The 7293-nt window shown below is 35.8% G+C and overlaps 1 long non-coding RNA gene across 1 annotated transcript; it reads left to right on the top strand.

Moving 5' to 3' along the window:
- Positions 1-1990: 1990 nt before the first annotated feature.
- LOC107045287 lies at positions 1991-2757 on the top strand. Its single transcript, XR_001461423.1, has 3 exons — positions 1991-2157; positions 2248-2516; positions 2608-2757. It is a non-coding gene; the product is annotated as an uncharacterized LOC107045287 (long non-coding RNA).
- Positions 2758-7293: the final 4536 nt, after the last annotated feature.

Below are 7293 nucleotides of genomic sequence, written 5' to 3'. Positions count from 1 at the left end.
ATTTCAATCGTCTAGTCGACATGACTCTCAGTCAATCTTTAGCGCTCGATCCCATAGAACTATTTGCTGAGAATCATATAGTTTTCATCTCAACATTTTTTAATCCTGTTCCTCTCGATTGAACACAAAATTTTATTTTCATCACGCTGTATCGGAGAAGTAACTTTCCGACACATTGTGATGAAAAATTTTGTTCATAACTCGTGAAAAAAGTGGTTTTTGGCTCGTGAAATTATATCACTCACCTTCGGCCCGTGTTATAAACCTCCCACTCGCCAAAAACCACTTTTTTGCACTCGTTACGAAATATACTATTTCTCTCTCATGAAAAAAAAAAAATTGATTTGACGGGGATTTGAACTCGCGACGCAAGTAAAATCGGCGTGTGGTGGGAGATCTAATCCGCGTGAGGGGAAAGGACGCAACAGCGCCGCGCGTGGCTTCCGTTGGAACTTGTCCCCTGTTTCGGTGTCGGCGACATCAAAGCTTCACCATACCTCCCTGTATCATACCTTACCCAAGCACTCACGTACATGATGTGAGCGTATGTTAGTCGATTCCTAATCACTATCGTATGAATGCATTCAAATGTCATAGCCCAGTTCACGTTCATTGTTTACCTTTTTGTTTTGCGGGTAATGTGAATTATAACATTAATTAATTACGGAATAAAAGTCAAATTATAAGGTATCCAATAATCCATGATTGGAAATCTACAAAACAAAAAAAAAGGTTAAAAGCAAACAGAATTATTTATATCATTTAATGAAATGCGTGTAGTAAAAGTGCCAGGAAATATACTAACCTCTTTTCAACTCCTTGAATTCAGTTTCTCACATTCACACTCCAATATGATAATTTTCTATGCATCATTAATTTCAGACGGCACTGGTTAATCACTCATTTACAAACTTTATTTATGTAAATCAATAGAAGGCATTTCTTTCTTGCCTATTTCGAATAAAGAATGTTGACAACTTGGCTTGCAAAATAGTATGCGCCCTACCACCCGTCCCATATATCCCCTCCAAGCGGCCGCTAGTGATGTGACACTAGCGCCCTCGAGGTATTTGAAACAGGGTTTCAGGCGCATTATCGTAACCAATGTTCGGCCTCCTGGGCTCTATTCTCCATGGCCACGCAACAGCCACGCAAATACCGTGGCTGTAACGTGGCTCCTGGATTCCCAGGGTAGTTCTACGACATCGTTTCCAGACTTCAGATCTTTTACCTTTTAAAATAATTAGAGTCTTGAAAGTACGTTAATTAAATAAATAGTTTACGTGCTCTCCCGAAGCTCTCAGTGTTGGATTTATTTCAAATAACCTGTTCCTGATAATTATTAATCATCGAGTCGAAGATTTACCAGAGATTACATCGAATAATTATTGGAATTCGTTTGATTTCCCATCCGGGCTTCAGTTGCAAACGTTCTTGCCAACCCTTTCCGCCAATTTTGAAATTGGCGCTGTTGCCCTAGTGACATCTGGGCGGACATAACAAAACCTTCCAACTCAGTAGCATCCTCATTGGTCAGTTCTTCGTGCAAAAATTTGGAGGCTTGAGGCCAAATTTCCCGAGTTCCACCGGTAAATTGAACCAAGGCGACGAAAATCCAGTGCGTTAATTTATGTGAAGGTTCGAAAATGCACGACATGAATATCGTACTCTTAGATATTATAAGGATGAAAATGTTAATTTTACTATAATTTTGTCAGAAAAATTGCCTAAAGGTTGTAACATTTTATTGAAACAAAGTGGCGCCCTCCTCACTGATCACCGCTTCGAAATTGCATCGGATCGACTTTTTTTTTGCGAAAAGGCGGAAGATGGTATCATTAGAGGGCAGGTAAAGAAGATTTCCGGAGGACTTATCAACAGCGCGTTTCTATCCAATAACGGGTAAGGGTCATACTGCCGAAAGGGCCAAATTATCGACTGGGCCAAGTTACCGACGGGGCGGCAATTTTGATATGAAGGCCGGCTTACGCTAGAAATGTCACTTTTTCATTCAATAGGTTACGTTTCCCAGAGTTTGGAAATGAAAAACATTTTAATTAATATTTTCAATTAACAACCTCTAATTGATCAGTGAAACTAATGAGTGATGCCTAAAATTAAGCTGAATATATGGAATCACGACAATTCAAAGGAGAGGTGAGTATTGCTCCAATATAATTGATCCAGAAAGCATTTATTATTGATGAGTGATTGATTGATCAATCCTTGATATTTTTGACAACATAGATTGCTCCTCGGGCCAACTGTGGAAATAATGAATGACGAACTGTGGAGAGCTCAACCCGAGTTTACAGAGTACAACTACTCTCTTCACATATCACTAATATCACCTGAAAAGAAACCGAAATCAGAAAGAAATGTTCGAGAGACCCCTCAGCAGCCCCAGGATGGATATTTATAACCAGGAACCTTAGAACATCAAGCTCAGTGTATGAAATGACTGCATCTTCTGATCAATTAACAACCTACGTAGAGAACGAGCGAAAAATTTATTTGTAAGTAGTTGATGAAACCAAAAAGTGTCGAGAAATATTTCTTCAGTGTTATGCATCTATTGAATAACTCTGCTTGAATTTTCTTCAACAGATTCTTTAGGTGAACGCGATCAACGTGAATCGGACAAATTTAATTGAGAAAATTATTCATATAATAATTTTGGTGAATGAATAATTAGCTTGCTATGTAATTCTTTCTGGAAGAAATATAAGAATACTTGTTTAGTAGAAATTATCATCACATAAGAGTATTTCTTGATATTCTCTCCTCAAGTGAATTGTTCCTGCAATGAAGAGATGGAAACTGTTGAATTGTTAGTTTCTGTTGAACGCATAATTGTCCTGAAATATAGTATAAAGGCGGATGACAAGTGTCACCATTGTAATAACCAGTGTAACCAGTGTAACAATTACATAGTTCATAATGCTCAACTCGCTAGGCAATTACATTTAATTTTCGTTGAACTTTTCACTATTTTTTTTTTTATAGAAAATTTGAAATTTCTGAGATTTTCCTGCTCAAAATGTTTTCTCACGTGAATTGCCACTTTATTCCAATTCTCCGACACGATTAAATAATCTTCTCAGCCGCCAGAAAATACAGCATCATCTCCAACATCGACCAAGAAAAAGCAGAACAATAAAAATGGAACTCAGATTCAAGCTCAGTAGTAATCTATATTTATTAAGCTAGTAAACTAGTAAACTGGTAAAAACTTGGGATATGCTTATTGGTTATTAACAAAAAAAAGTAAACAATGAAATTATTTGAATTATTCCATCATGATCAATAACTAAGGCTAATCTGTTTGCACCTCCTCCTCACTTGCACTAGGAGTCTCATAAGGGATTTCTTCTGGTGTCAGCAGAAACTGGAGGTCCTCGAAATACTCCCACAGAGGTGTGAAAGTTTCCTCACTCTGTCTCTTCAATTTCAGCAAGGTGTAGAAAAACTCTCCAAGTTCCAAAAAGGTGGACCACGCCTGATATCCTAAAAATTCATCCACAAAAATAGAAATGGCAATAGAAATCATTTCTATTGAATTTTCTACGATTTTGTGATCGGTTCTTCGGACGAATTCCCTACCTCATCGTCTGATTGTTTTCATAAAAATGTTGAATTTCAAATATTTTATAGAAAAAAGTGAATAAAAACCAATTTCCGATAAATTCCATCTCATTGAAATATTTTCCATATGAATCCAGAAACTCAAATTTTCGTAAATCTTAGACTAGAAAAAAATCTAATAAATTTTATATTCATTAGATTTTTTTTGTGGAAAAAATTTTCTGGAGAAAATGAATTAATGATCGCGTAAAAAGATGAGGTTCTACAATTTTTTTTGCATATACAAGAGTTTTCATTCGACATTTGACATGAAAACAAGTTCCCTTATGAAACAACCTCAGAGTTGTCGCTGGCTCAAATCTTGATCTATCAGGATCGTTGTAAAACTACACGATTATTCAATAAAATCGCCCGAAAAATGATAGAATTTTCAAGCGAGTTCAATCGGGATCCGGTTGAGTTGAGCAAACGCAGTTGATTTGAAATGAAGGAGAGATGGACAAACCTGAAATTGGGGGATTCAATTGAGCACCTATGGAATTCCAGATTGGCCAGACTTCTTCTATGTATTCCGAGAATCCATTCCACCATACTTCGCGGTGCAGTCTCACCAAACATATCAACTTTTTCATTTGGGATTTCTCCATTTCTTTGATTCATTCAGTAATCCGGGGACTTCAAAGAGTAAACACAGCAGGTTTAACAGTGATTCATATGAATGCAGCGCTTGATGAGATAGGTTTTCAACTGTTTCGTTCTATTTTCAGTCTACAAAAATTCCATTTCTTTTTTACCCTAAATTTTTTTGGAAAAAGTGCATTGTCCTTGAATTCAAAAAGTATGTAAATCTGTAAATTGTTTCAATTCTTCCATTGGAAGAGAATAATTGAAGGGGATTGACTGGATTGAATAAGACAGGAATTGAATGTGTTTAAACAGCATTGATCAGCAATTGAAAAAGTAAAAAATTATCGGGTTTTCTTATGGGATGGCTTGATGAAGCTCAAGCATTGAGATGCTGAGACCTTAACAAGCTTGAATCGTTTGTTACTCGATTGAGAAACTGCAGGAATGGCTTTTTGAAATTGCACATTAGATGTTGAAAGATCGTTGGCCTGATAAAATTTCTCAAACGATTCCAGTTGCACTTGTCCCATATGAGTTCGTTTCCTACTGGCGAGTGAAGCAATCACGGGGTGGTCCGATGTCGATGGAGCAATTGAAGTGGTAATTCTTGAGGAATCATTTCGCGAAAACGATCCAAAGTCACCTCGTGCTTCATAAGTACCTGATGTGACAGTGGCGTTTGGAAGAGTCAGAAATTTCTCAGATGATTTCGAAGGCTCTGGTGGGTTTGATGGAATAGAGAAGCTTGGTGAGAGCTTGTCAGCGTTCAACAAGTCCGCGTTGTGATCTCTAACTTCTACTTCTCCTCGGGTAGAATCCTCATCATCAGTCCCGTCAATATTCAATTCATGCAGGTCAATTATATTCATTTTCGGTGCCCTCTTTTTGATGATGTGACTAACACTCTTCAAGAAGAAAAGATTCGAGATCAAGTTGGCATCAAGTTCATCCCATTTTTTGTTGAGTTCTTGAATTTGAGTAAGTGCCCGTGGTGTCGCAACCTTAACACAGATTCCTTTCGCCATAGATCGATGATTTCTCTGGGAGGTTTCCAGGATGTCCAGAAGTTCCAACATAAAAGTCCAAGGGAGAGGTCTCTTACTCAGTCGATGGCGGAGTCTTGCATGGTAGGACTCAATGATGTTGTTAGTCCTGTGTGTTGAACGATAAACAGAGAACTCTTTTTGCCTGTGTGACTCTATCCAAGTTTGCTCCATGTATGCAATGAAAGGCTGAAACCTTGTGGAATATTTTTCGTTCATTGTTGCAATAATTTCCTTGAAGGCTGAGTGTATGTGAGAAATTGAGAGTAGTGCCAGCATCATGAATAGTCTCAGAAACGACTTCCCGTCTTCATCTTCTTTAATCTTCTTCCAGATTTTAAGCTCTCCAGCTCTCTTTTGAAGGGCCTAAATATTTGTAAGAACATAGTAGGCATTAAAAAATTAAGTGGAAAAACCTAGCGTTTCATCGAGTTCTATTAGAATACTATTGTCAAATTCTGTTGTTTTTTTTTGTTTCAATGCTATTGAAAATTATGCACTCGATCATTTTACAACTCAGTTCAATTTCATTCGATGAATGAATCATCGTTGACATTCATCAAGCAATTTTCTGTATATCAGGTAAATTACGTTCATAAACGTTCATTCATTGATTCAGCAACTGACTGTTCATCTATTTTATGCATTTATACCCTGAATTGTTATTGAAACTGCTGGATATCTCATTTTGTTCATTTGTAAGTATTTTTAACGATTAAAGTAAACCGTTAAATCAATCCCAAATATATTATTTAATTCATCCATTAATTTTTCTTCTGACAAATTTAACAATTCTCATTTCATCAGTCAACGAAATAAATTAGTCAATAATTTAATTATTCTATCAATCATGACTTGAATATTGGAACTTCTATTGATTTATTCTATAATAGGAAAATCTTATCAAATCTTTGCGCCATTTATATAGAAGATATTCAATAGATAAGTAAATTAATTTTTTTCTTCATGAGAAGTCTTAGGCATGAATTTTCGTGAGTTTTATCATAGGAAACGTATGTGAATACAACGGAAAAGACTTAGAAAATGTACTTAGAAAATATATTCAGTTTTCTATTAAATATCTTCAATTGGAATGACCTAACAGTAAATAGAATTTCAATAGAAATTCAATTTAATTTCGTTTTCTCTCTCGGTTTTTCTGTTAAATTTATTTATACGTGTAATTTATTAATTCATTCATTCATTTCGGAAGTGTCTAATCGAATCCAATTAATATCCACAAATGATTAGAATGTAATTCTTCTCTTCAACTTTATTTATTGAGAAATTCTTAGTAATGAGAATCCCTAGGTGAAAATTGAAGAAACAATTCACTAATCAAAGGATAGATCAATAATTAAATATTGAAAAGAGGATAGACACAAAGTTACGGAAATTTTCGAGAGAACCCGCATAAAACTAATAGAACGTTCATGAAAGCTTAATAGAAATTTGAAGAGAATTTTCCGCAAAATTCACGCGCTTTTTCTATAACATTATTTTGTGTTTGCTTGTCAACTCACTTGGCAAAAGGGGAAAAGGCATGCAATGAGGATTGCTAGTGGCAGGAATTTTCTGAGCGAGTTTCTTGCAGCAATTTCGAAATCGGTCATAACAGTTCCTTTATAAGTCCCAAAATCGGCAAAAATCTTCCCAAAAACTGCATCATAGGCTTGTTCTGTTTTTCTGCTTATGATTATCCATGCAATTTTATAAGGCTGTGAAGTTTTCAATCAAAACCAATTCAGATAAAAATATGAAAAAAAATATTTTTGGTTCAAACACTTCCCGCAAATTCCGAAACGTTTAGTTTAAATCACAATGTGACAGACGCAAATTTCTCGTTACCCACGGCGTGAAATAAATTATGTACCCGGATATTTTGAAAGTATATTGTCTATACAGAAGCTAGACTCGATCTTTATCTCTGTTCATACTGCAATAGAATTGTTTTAATTATTGAAAGTGGAATATAACATACCAGGTTCTCTTCTACTGCGATCACTGTAAGCAATTGATAATTCTTCAGATTCTTTCT

This window comes from Diachasma alloeum, unplaced genomic scaffold (assembly GCF_001412515.2).
Source record: "Diachasma alloeum isolate Michigan unplaced genomic scaffold, Dall2.0 Dall_scaffold_00908, whole genome shotgun sequence".
In the NCBI taxonomy this organism is placed as follows: domain Eukaryota; kingdom Metazoa; phylum Arthropoda; class Insecta; order Hymenoptera; family Braconidae; genus Diachasma; species Diachasma alloeum.
This window is presented reverse-complemented; position numbering and strand designations above follow the sequence as displayed.